This window comes from Oncorhynchus masou, chromosome 30 (assembly GCF_036934945.1).
Source record: "Oncorhynchus masou masou isolate Uvic2021 chromosome 30, UVic_Omas_1.1, whole genome shotgun sequence".
In the NCBI taxonomy this organism is placed as follows: Eukaryota; Metazoa; Chordata; class Actinopteri; order Salmoniformes; family Salmonidae; genus Oncorhynchus; species Oncorhynchus masou.
This window is the reverse complement of record NC_088241.1, coordinates 56,345,770-56,357,168: the sequence shown is the minus strand read 5'-3', so window position 1 is coordinate 56,357,168 and position 11,399 is coordinate 56,345,770.

Below are 11,399 nucleotides of genomic sequence, written 5' to 3'. Positions count from 1 at the left end.
CCCTAAATACGCCAAGTCATCCGTGACTTAATGTCCCCGGGCCCCATTGTCCCCAGGGCCTGTTGCTTTTACATCCCCATCCACTCAATTGCCTCAAAAGGAGGGGTACAAGGCCCAGCGACTTGCCTTTTGTTAGGGAAGCATGAGCAACACAAACAAATATCCGCTACATCAATGTATTTTCCCTTGCCTATGGCTCTTTTCTGGGCAGGATTTATTACCATTTTCATTATTTTATTTCACTTAGTCCTGCATGTTGGAGCTCGGAGCCTAAGATTTTCACTGTACCCTGCAATCACACCTGCAACCCTGTACATGTGACCACTAAACACTGAATCTGATTTGAGCTATTGTTGCTTTCAGACGGTCTGTGCTCAGCTTTGAGACACGTCAAAGGCTAAGTGCCTTTTAATTGGTTGTTGGCAGCAGCCTGTAAAGTGTTATGTTTACTGAGTGTATTGTTTTGGTTCTGCACAGTGTACCTCTTGACTTAGCTTGGCCACACATGCACCTGTTGCATATCAGTACAGATATGTGTAAACTATACAGTGTATTGACAGTCATTTATTGTGGTAGTAGCACTCAATCAATGAGTAACAAATTCAGTGATTTTAGAGAAATTTTACTTCAATGAAATGTAACATACTGTTCCATTTATTATAGTATGTGCTTTGGATGTGGCCTAATGTACAGAGGTGCGCCATTGCAAACCTTGCTGTGTGTGTGTGTCAGTGGTGACCCGTCATTCAGGGAAGGTGTTTTTCTGTGTGCCTGTTTTGCATGTTATTTTGGCATTGATACGTGTCATATATCAGTTTGTAAAAAATAAAATAAAAACTTACAAAAGTTAATGAAGCAGCATACAAACATGGTATTGTTTTGCTTTCTTGAGTAAGGCAGCTCCAATATGCAGGTGTTTCAGCCTAGCTCAGTGCTTTCTGTGGTGGTGGGGCAGCCATTGGAAAATACAGAGATTAAGGGTTGGTAATGTTCTCTAGTTGTGCCGTGATTGACTCGGTGTTCTGTCACTCATGGGGACACTACGTCACTGCAAAATTTACAGGGAGAGCTCGAAAATTCAAGCCCCTTGGGTGATGCTGTAGATTTACATTAGAAGTGCCCATCCAAGAAGGCTCAAGGTCATTGGCCACAGATGAAATTATGTAAAATCACATATCTACCGTAGCTTTGATTGTACTGATCATGTCAACATCATACTTTCAAAGTCTTAACTAGCAAGCTAGACAAGCAGCCATCGTCATGAATCAGGTCAACAGTCTACTGGAAATCCTTTCAATCCTTTCAAACCTTGTCATATGAAGAGAAATTATCATCGGCCATTGGACAAACATTACACAAGTTGGAAATTGCAAATTCAACAATGAGTGGTTTGAAAGGAATCAGTAGCTAACTGAAAGCTTTGCAAAGCAATCACTACTGTAGCCTGCTATTTGGTGGAGAGGGTGTGTGGTCAAGGTCTGGGTTTAAGGGTCTCTTTTCCAAGCTTAAAAGGATAAACATTCACATGCAAAACCATGGGCCAGAAAAAGTTGAATACATTGGCCATGCTGTACAGCATGACTTCTGCTGCATTGAAAGAACTGGAAACTCAGAACTGGGAAATCTCAGACTTCAGTGAGTTCAAGACAACTGGGAACTCTGAAAAAAACATTTTGAACAGTCATCCAACTCGGACTTACAAGTTGGGAACTCGACTTCTTTCTAGAACTCCAACCTGAAGATCACTGACATCATGATTCAACCTTGTTTTTCTCTGAGTTCCCAGTTGTCTTGAAAGCACCATACATCCAGAGAATGCCAGACTTTGATGACAACGTTTGATGACAAGTGAGCACAGCTGCTACATAAATTATGTAATATGCCAGGAAGATATACTGTAGCTAATTTAGCCTACAGTCCCAACTTGGTTGTGCACATGTAGCCTATAGCCTGTTTTGGAGAAATGTACTCATTGAATATTGCAAGAGCTTTTATTGTCTGTTTATAGGCCCCCTTTATTTATCCTCCAGTTCTGACTTGGTGTACAGGGACAATACTGTAAGAACAGCCCATGTCCTGAATTCTGTCGCTGTACATTTCAAAAGTGCTGAACTGAACTACGTCCATTTTAGCTTGAAATTATGGATTGCCTCTTAACAGCTCATCATTCCCATATCCATAGTTTGTATATCTCAATTGTTAGTGGAAACCACATTTGTTTAAGCAAGTCAGCCATATCAGCTATGTTTTTTTTAATGCAGTAAATGAGGCTGAATGAACTGTTTCGTTGCCAGACAAGGCTCCACTGATAGCCAGGTGTAGTGGTGGTAAGGTGTTGGGATTGCTGTTGGGACAGCTTTATATAGGCCCTTACAGTTTGTGGGCAACGTTTGTCACCGTTATAGTGCAATTAATGTATTGTTTAGTGTTGGGTTGTGTTGTGTAGTGGCTTTGCTGGCACGCATCTAAAATATTTTTGGGCGAATTTTCCCCACCAAGATTTACATGCTAAAATCTCCACTGGTGTGTGTATGTTCATTGCAGAGAGCTCCAAGGAGCAGCATGTGAAAAGTGTCCCTCGCCCCTCCCATATATCCCCTCCACATACACCCACACACTCATACACACACATCCGTATACACACTGACACTGCCAGCCTTTGTGTGTGCCAGACAGCAGATGGCAGCCATTATAGCACTGACAGGGCAGTCATCTGTCAGGCACCCTGTTAGACTCCCCCTGAACACACAGCACAGCACACCACTGAGTGGATGGGGCACTTTAGGCGGGAAAACCAGTGTGTGTGTAAATGTAAGCACTGGGTGTGTACTTGTATGTTTTGGAACCTGGCCTTTCTGTTGTAAATAGGTCCTAGTTTCCACTCTCCCTGTGTGTGTCACTGCTGTGAGGTCAAACAGGCTCACATACGAACACAAGTACATGATATGCTAGTGGAGCCTACTGCCTGACTACACATCTTTGCCTACAAACAACAGATACATAAAGAGGGCTCTATGTGTGTTTATTAATATTTTGAATAGGGCCCTGGTTGAATGAGCAGGGAAGACAGAGTGTATGAGGAGTACAGACTCTGTTCACCCGGGGTGGGGCAGGCTCATTACTGTCCTGAATAGCATCTGTTGCTCCACAGGTGAGGATGGGAGAGAACCCCCCCAGCCCCCTGGGTCCCATAAGAGTGGGGCCTCTGTCAGGTGAGGGAGGATCAGTGGAACACATAAACAAAGGCACACTGTCACCCGTGGATATCAACCACCTCCACAATAATCCTGATAGCAAGGCTGTGGCGGGCCTCCAGCATCAAACATCCTATGGGGCCTCCAGCATCAAACAACCTATGGAGCATCCGGCATCAAACATCCTATGGGGCCTCCAGCATCAAACATCCTATGGGGCCTCCAGCATCAAACAACCTATGGAGCATCCGGCATCAAACATCCTATGGGGCCTCCGGCATCAAACATCCTATGGGGCCTCCGGCATCAAACATCCTATGGGGCCTCCGGCAACAAACATCCTATGGGGCCTCCGGCATCAACCATTCTATGGGGACTCCAGCATCAAACATCCTATGGGGCCTCCGGCATCAACCATTCTATGGGGACTCCGGCATCAAACATCCTATGGGGCCTCCGGCATCAAACCTGCTATGGGGCCTCCAGCATCAAACAACCTATGGAGCATCCGGCATCAAACATCCTATGGGGCCTCTGGCATCAAACATCCTATGGGGCATCCGGCAACAAACATCTTATGGGGCCTCCGGCATCAACCATTCTATGGGGACTCCAGCATCAAACATCCTATGGGGCCTCCGGCATCAAACCTCCTATGGGGACTCCAGCATCAAACATCCTATGGGGCCTCCGGCATCAAACATCCTACAGGGCCTCCAGCATCAAACATTCTATATCACATACTAAGAAATTAGGAAGATTTGTGAGTGAATACCCAATTGTGAAGAAGATCAAGATGTTGTTCTTACACCATTTCTGCCTCCCTCTGAACAAAACAGGGGTTTAAACTGACCATACAACTGGTAATAAGTTACAGAATGGCTTATGGCTTTTCAAATGTCTACCTTGTCAACCAGCATTCACCCAAGTTTAAAAAAATATTTATTTATTTATTGAATATCCGAAACATACAATATACTTGCAGTGAAGCCGCTCAACAACTACATCATACCAGTCATCCAACAGATTCCCATTCAGAGTGACACACAGAAGCATCCAGGGTCAATGCCCTGCCCAAGGGCATTCCCCCAAGTTAGCACTACTGCTCGATAGTGCCATTAGACTCAGTATCGAGACATTCTTAGAAAAAAAGGTTCCAAAAGGGTTCTCTGGCTGTCACCATACAAGAACCCTTTCTGGTTCCAGGTAAATCATTTTGTGTTCCATGTGGAACCCTCTGTGGAATGGGTTCTACAGGGAACCAAAAATGTTCCAAAAGGGTTCTCTGGCTGTCACCATACGAGAACCCTTTCTGGTTCCAGGTAAATCATTTTGTGTTCCATGTGGAACCCTCTGTGGAATGGGTTCTACAGGGAACCAAAAAGGGTTCTTCAAAGGGTTCCGTTTCTCTATGATGTGTTACATTAAAGAATAAAGACAGACACTAATGTCAAGTTCATAGCCATGTTCAAGTATTGTACACGTCCCTACATATGGGCTCAGGGGAACCGCCCAGTTAGTCGATTACCTATCAACTAGACTCTGTAACATCATCTTTTTCAATAGAAAATGCAAAAATAACAGCACAACATTAAGTTCTTAACAGTCAAGTCATAAGAAATGAAAATACATTACATTTTCTTTTTACTTCAGTCGTAGTCTTTCTCTCTTTTTTGTATTTTTATTACAGAGGACAAGTTAACACAGTCCCTTGCTTACAGAGTAAGCCTTTCTGGTGGCTTACATAGCTGACCCACGGTGAGTAAGTATGGGCTCTGGTGGGTAGGATTAGGGCCACGAGCTGGAGAGCTTGGTGGGGTAGAAGCCTCCCCCTCAGTTGGCTCATGTCTCAATTTTGCGCCCCTTGCCGTTAGGCCTGGACTGTGATCCAGCTCATCTAGGTGAGTGTATGGTGTGTTCTGGTTTGTTGTCTGCTCTGCTATGCACACATCCACCCTATTGTAACGATAGCGGGAGCCACCGACACCCACCAGGTAAGAACGTGGTGCAACCTGCTGTAGGTACGTGCCCAGCTACCAAAGTCATGTGTGGTCTCCTGGCAGCAGTTTCATCCTTATCGTTTTACCCACCAGTAGGTCTCGAGCAGTCCAGTCATAGAATACCTTAACGAGCTGCATTCTGTGGCACAGTTTGTCCGTGACGCCAACCGTGACACAGGGCTCAAGTACCTGGTTGGCTACAGACGTCTGGACAGAAGGCGTTGCGCTGGGCTGCTGTCCATGTTTTCAGTGGGTGTGTTCCTCCACTGTAAGATGGTTTTCCAGGTGTCATTGCTGTCACGCACGGCCTTGAATAACAGGTTTTTATCAGGGGTCATTGCTGTCACGCAAGTCCTTGCATAACAATCTTGACAGCTGACTGCCTTGCCATTTCCCTTTGGGTGCCTTGGAGGGGAGGTCACGTGGTCAAACTCCCATTCTGAGGTGAAAAGCTTGAACTGTGCAATGAACTCTGGGTCATTATCCGTGATGACCTTGTCAGGCTGGCCTTGCCTTGCAAATTGTGTCTTACAGCGCTTTATGATCGTCTCTGCAGACAAGTCAGGGAGCAGTTCAATTTCCCAAAAGTCAGATAGTGATCAACTATGAGAAAATAGTCATTTTGTCTGTGGCTGATTAAGTCCATGCTGGCGATCTGCCAGGCCCTTGTGGGCAGTTCTTGCAACATCATGGTTTCCTTTTGCTGTTCATAAGCATACTCGTTGCATGTGGTACAACTTCTGACAGTCTTTCATTTCTGCTTGCATGTTTGGCAGTATAATGTTTCACGAGCCTGGCGGTAGCATGTGTAACCTCCAACGTGACTGGAGTGTGTGAGCGTAAGCATCTCTGTGATTTGGGGATAAAGACCTTCTGACCTCTGAACAAGATGCCATTTTGCACACTCATCTATTCTCGAAAGGTCCAGTATTCTCTCATTGTGAGAGGTGTCTCCTCTTCCAGGTACGTCCAACCTGTGAGAATCATGGACTTCAGCGACTGTAAGGTGTTTGTCCAGCCCTGATCTGGGCTAGGCGGTGATCTGTGATGTTCAAGTAGTCTTCCTGATTGATCTGTTGAACCTTTTGTTGTTCCTGCTGTAGCGAACAGATGTCATGTCACTGATAGGCAATGCCTCTGCCTGTACATGGTGCTGTTGCCCTGCTCAGTGTGTCGCTGATGTACAGTACATCTCTGGTCCCAGCTTGTAGATGACCTACAGGCTATAGTTTTGCAGAGTCAGGAGCATGCCTTGAAGCCTCTTGGGCGTGTTGAGGAGAATTTACTGAATATGGCAATGAGTGGTTTGTGGTCAGTTTCAGCGGTGACCAGCTCTCAACCATATAAGTAGTGATAGAAGACGATGCTGAGGCACTCTTTCTCAATTTGTGCATAGTTTTGTTTGGTGGGGGTGAGCGCTCTCGAGTCAAACACAATGGGCTGGCCTTCCTGAATAAGGCAGCATCCAAGTTCACTTTGGCTGGAGTCACTCTGGATTGTGACAGATTTTGTAACATTGTAGTAACACAACACTGGCATGGATGAAGCCAGAGATTTCATCTCTTGCACTGCTGCCTTGTGCTTGAATAGCCAGTGCCATGTTGTGTCTTTGTCCAACAGCCAGTGCAGAGGCTCAAAGACTGCTGATAGGTGTGGCATGAACTTTGCAAGATAGTTTGCAAAGCCAATGAAACACTGCACTCCTTTTGCATCAGATGGGTTTGGCATGTCGAGGATCGCTCTGACCTTGTCTGGGTCCAGCTTCAGGCCTTTGGCTGAGAGAATGTGACCATGGAAGTGGACGTCTTTCACCTTGAACTGCAGCTTCTTCAGGCCAAGGTGCAGCTTAACTGATTGGCAGCGCTCCATCAGTGCCAGGAGCTTCACATTGTGGTCCCGTTCTGCTTCTTCGTCTGTTTCACCACAGCCTATGATCAGGACATCATCGGCGATGGGTTCAATGCCCTTGAGCCCAGCCAGTAACTCGTGCTGCTTGCGTTGGTATATCAATGCGCCACGGAGACACCAAACGGGAGCTTGAGTCAGCGTTACCGTCCTCAGGGGGTCCAGAAGGTAGTCATGAAGCTGCTTTCTTCATCCAGCTTACATTGCAGGAATGCATCTTGGGCGTCCACCAAGGGGATGGGGATGGGGATGGGGCTGAGGACATCCTTCAGTGTCGGCATGATGTAGTGGGATCGTTTCAGTGCTTGGTTCAGATGCTTTGGGTCGATGCAGAATCTCAGCTTCTCTGTTTTTTTCACTATGACCATATTGCTGATCTAGTCAGTTGGTTCAGTCACAGATGTCATGCGGCCATCGGCCTCATACTTGTCCATCTGGGTCATCACAGTAATTTTCATTGAAATGGGCACAATGCGAGGAGCACACTGGACTGGAGTGACGCTCTCATTCAATTCAAAGTGTACTTCCCCAGGTAGTAATTCAATGGGCACGTTGAATACATTGTCATATCTGCTGAGTAGTTTTACTTTGGACAGGGGTTCATGCTGGACATGCTCCACCATGTGCATTTCAACAGTATTTGCATGCTCTGGGGCAGTCTGTGTTTGCCGTTCGTGGTGAATTGTTCTGCCTCAATTGGTTTTGTCTGAATGTTTGCCTGGCAACAGTGTGAACACTATCCACGTGAGTGCGTGGGGTTTCCATTTCCGTTGCTCTCATTCTAATGTCAGTTACTCAGCAGTGCGGGACATTTCAATGGCAGTAACTAATGTTAGGCCTTTCTCTCTTAGTAGACGCTGGCAAGTGTCCTCATTTGCAATCCCAGTACTATGTTGTTACAAATCAGTTCATCTTTCAATCCCCTTTATTCACAAGTATCAGATAGTACTGACTCAAAATCTTCCTGTTTGCAGCTTAAAAAGAAAATAATAATTTGTAAATGACATTCCTGGCGTGTTTGAAGTAATTCTCCAATGCATTCAGTATGGCGTTTGCATCACCCTGTTGTCATGCTGTGAAGGTGAGATTGTGCCTGTAGATGTGCTTGCTGCCCATTAAGCTCCTCAGAGTTGCCAAATTAGTATTCCAGTCCCCTGTGAGAACCATGGGTTTTGGTGGCGGAATGTTCGCTGCCATAGCGATGGAATAGGAGATGAGATGTATTTTCCTTCAGCCATCGAGGTAGGTAGTGATGCTAGCTAGCCTGCTAACAACGAGTTGATCACTGGTGTGACTAACGTTAGCAGTAAACAACGGCGTGTGTTCGCATATGGAACGTAACTGCCCCTATACTGTGCTTAGCTACAAAAAATAACACGTGTGGTTTTCGAGACACTTCTGATACCATGTTGCTGTATGGTAAGTTAGATAAAAGAATGAAGACAGACACAAATGTTCAATTGCCATGTTCATTGTACAAGTCGCTACATACGGGGTCCGGGGAACAGCCCAGCTAGTCGATTACCTATCAACTACTCTGGGTCTCCTATGGGGAATCAAAGCCCAGAGTGTAGATTCACATATTAGGCAGGGAGATGGTCCCTGTTAGAATAGATCCTTACATGGAACAGATACCAACTGATCAAAAGACATCACTGGGCTGGTGGACGGGGCGTGTACATCTGATTGATATAGGTCAAGGTTAGGATTAGGATTAGAGAGTTTGATTTTGAGTCCTTCCAAAGGATACATTCTGTGTGGAGTCCAGTGAGAGAGCTGTTTTACCGTTGCCCGGGCAACCTTCACAATAAAGATGCCATTTCCTTTGGCATGAGTGTAAAGCACGGTTTGATGATTTTTATGAAAAATACATTCCTGGCTGATGTTGCGTTTCACACAAATTACAGTTGAACAATTTATAGTCAAAAGAAAATATATCAATGATTGAGTGCATGTTGCTTTCGAATGTCGTAGTTGCTAAATAAAGAATACAGCCTAATAAGGATGACAACATGGAACAGAAAAGCACAGGTAGACTCATGGAACATTATTTGGCTAAAGTAAACACAGTTAGCTTTATAAAATATAGTCATACATCTTATTCCTCTTTTATTATTAATAAAATACTTTCCCCCTTTTTCGACCCCTCAATTTATGTCTTGCTTAATGTCACAACTTAATCACGGAAGCTTTATATACATGATTGATCTTTCTTGAACACTTTACAGAAGAGGCAGGGAAGTAGTTAACCTCACTCCAGCTCTTAATTATGCAGCCAGAGGACCAACTGTAGACTAGCAACAGTGCTGTAACTATTGCAACCCTACCTGGCCCCAGGGGGCTGTGGATGGGATGGGGCTGGGGATGGGACTGGGGATGGGGTGGTGGATGGAGCTGGGGATGGAGCTGGGGTGGTGGATGGGGCTGGGGCTGGGGTGGTGGATGGGGCTGGGACTGGGGATGGGGTGGTGGATGGAGCTGGGGCTGGATGGAGCTGGGGATGGGGCTGGTGGATGGGGCTGGGGCTGGGGATGGGGCTGGGGATGGGGATGGGGTGGATGGAGCTGGGGATGGGGCTGGGGATGGGGCTGGGGTGGTGGATGGGGCTGGGCTGGGGATGGGGTGGTGGATGGGGCTGGGACTGGGGATGGGGTGGTGGATGGGGCTGGGGATGGGGTGGTGGATGGGGTGGTGGATGGGGCTGGGACTGGGGATGGGGTGGTGGATGGAGCTGGGGATGGGGCTGGGGATGGGGCTGGGACTGGGGATGGGGTGGTGGATGGGGCTGGGGATGGGGATGGGACTGGGGATGGGGTGGGATGGGGATGGGGATGGGACTGGATGGGGCTGTGGTGGATGGTGGATGGGGCTGGGGATGGTGGATGGGGCTGGGACTGGGGATGGGGTGGGGGGGGCTGGGATGGGGATAGGGCTGGGGATGGGGTGGTGGATGGGGCTGGGACTGGGATGGGGTGGGGCTGGGACTGGGGATGGGGTGGGGATACTGGGGATGGGGTGGTGGATGGGGCTGGGGATGGGGTGGGGCTGGATGGGGGTGGGGGGTGGTGGATGGGGCTGGGACTGGGGATGGGGTGGTGGATGGGGCTGGGACTGGATGGGGCTGGGACTGATGGGGTGGTGGATGGGGTGGTGGATGGGGCTGGAACTGGGGATGGGGATGGGGCTGGGACTGGGGATGGGACTGGGGATGGGGTGGTGGATGGGACTGGGGATGGGGTGGTGGATGGGTCTGGGATGGGGCTGGGACCGGGATGGGGTGGTGGATGGGGTGGTGGATGGGGCTGGGGGGATGGGGTGGTGGATGGGGCTGGGACTGGGGATGGGGTGGTGGATGGGGCTGGGGTGGATGGGGCTGGGGATGGGGCTGGGACTGGGGATGGGGTGGTGGATGGGGCTGGGACTGGGGATGGGGATGGGGCTGGAACTGGGACTGGGGATGGGGCTGGGGATGGGGTGGTGGATGGGGCTGGGACTGGGGATGGGGCTGGGGATTGGGGCTGGTGTTGGGGATGGGGATGGGGCTGGGGCTGGGGATGGGGTGGTGGATGGGGCTGGGGATGGGGCTGGGATTTGGGGCTGGTATTGGGGTTGGGGATGAGGCTGGGGATTGGGGCTGGTGTTGGGGATGGGGCTGGGGCTGCCTGTTAGGGAGAAAAATCCTGGACTTCAGTATCAGTATGGGGCCCTCTCTCTTCCCCTCGGCCTCCTCTGGCCCCCCTCTGGCCTCCCTCCTGCTGCTGCTCTGCTGGCTCTGCGGAGAGCCTGGGGTGCGCTGGGGGACAACACGGACACAACAAACACAAAGGATTTGTTTATTACCGCTGACCCAAATTCCAGCGTTCCACACAGACAAGACAAGCACAGGGCTGTTCAGGGGGCTTGCTCAGAGTGTGTGTTTGTGTGCATTTGCATGTGCGTGATTGTGTGTGTGTGTGTGCAAGCTTTCACAGCTTAAGGAGCAAGGTTCACCTCCACACACACATAAGGTAGGGCCAAGTTACATGCCCACATACTGGGATAAGTCAAATGTATGATCTTAGATAATATCTGAAACAACATCCAACAATTGTCTGCTTACATTTCCTAGCTCACTGTGGGTATTTCAGTCAGATTATACAGGCTGTTCTGTTTCACTGTTTGACATTATAAAACACAATACTTTTAGAGGGAAAGAGGGATCCCTCATCACCCCCCTGAACCTATGGCTGTGATTGTGAGCCCCCACTCTGTCGTGTGAGGGAACAGCAGTACAGTGAGAGGGAATTGATCAGAGGGAGAT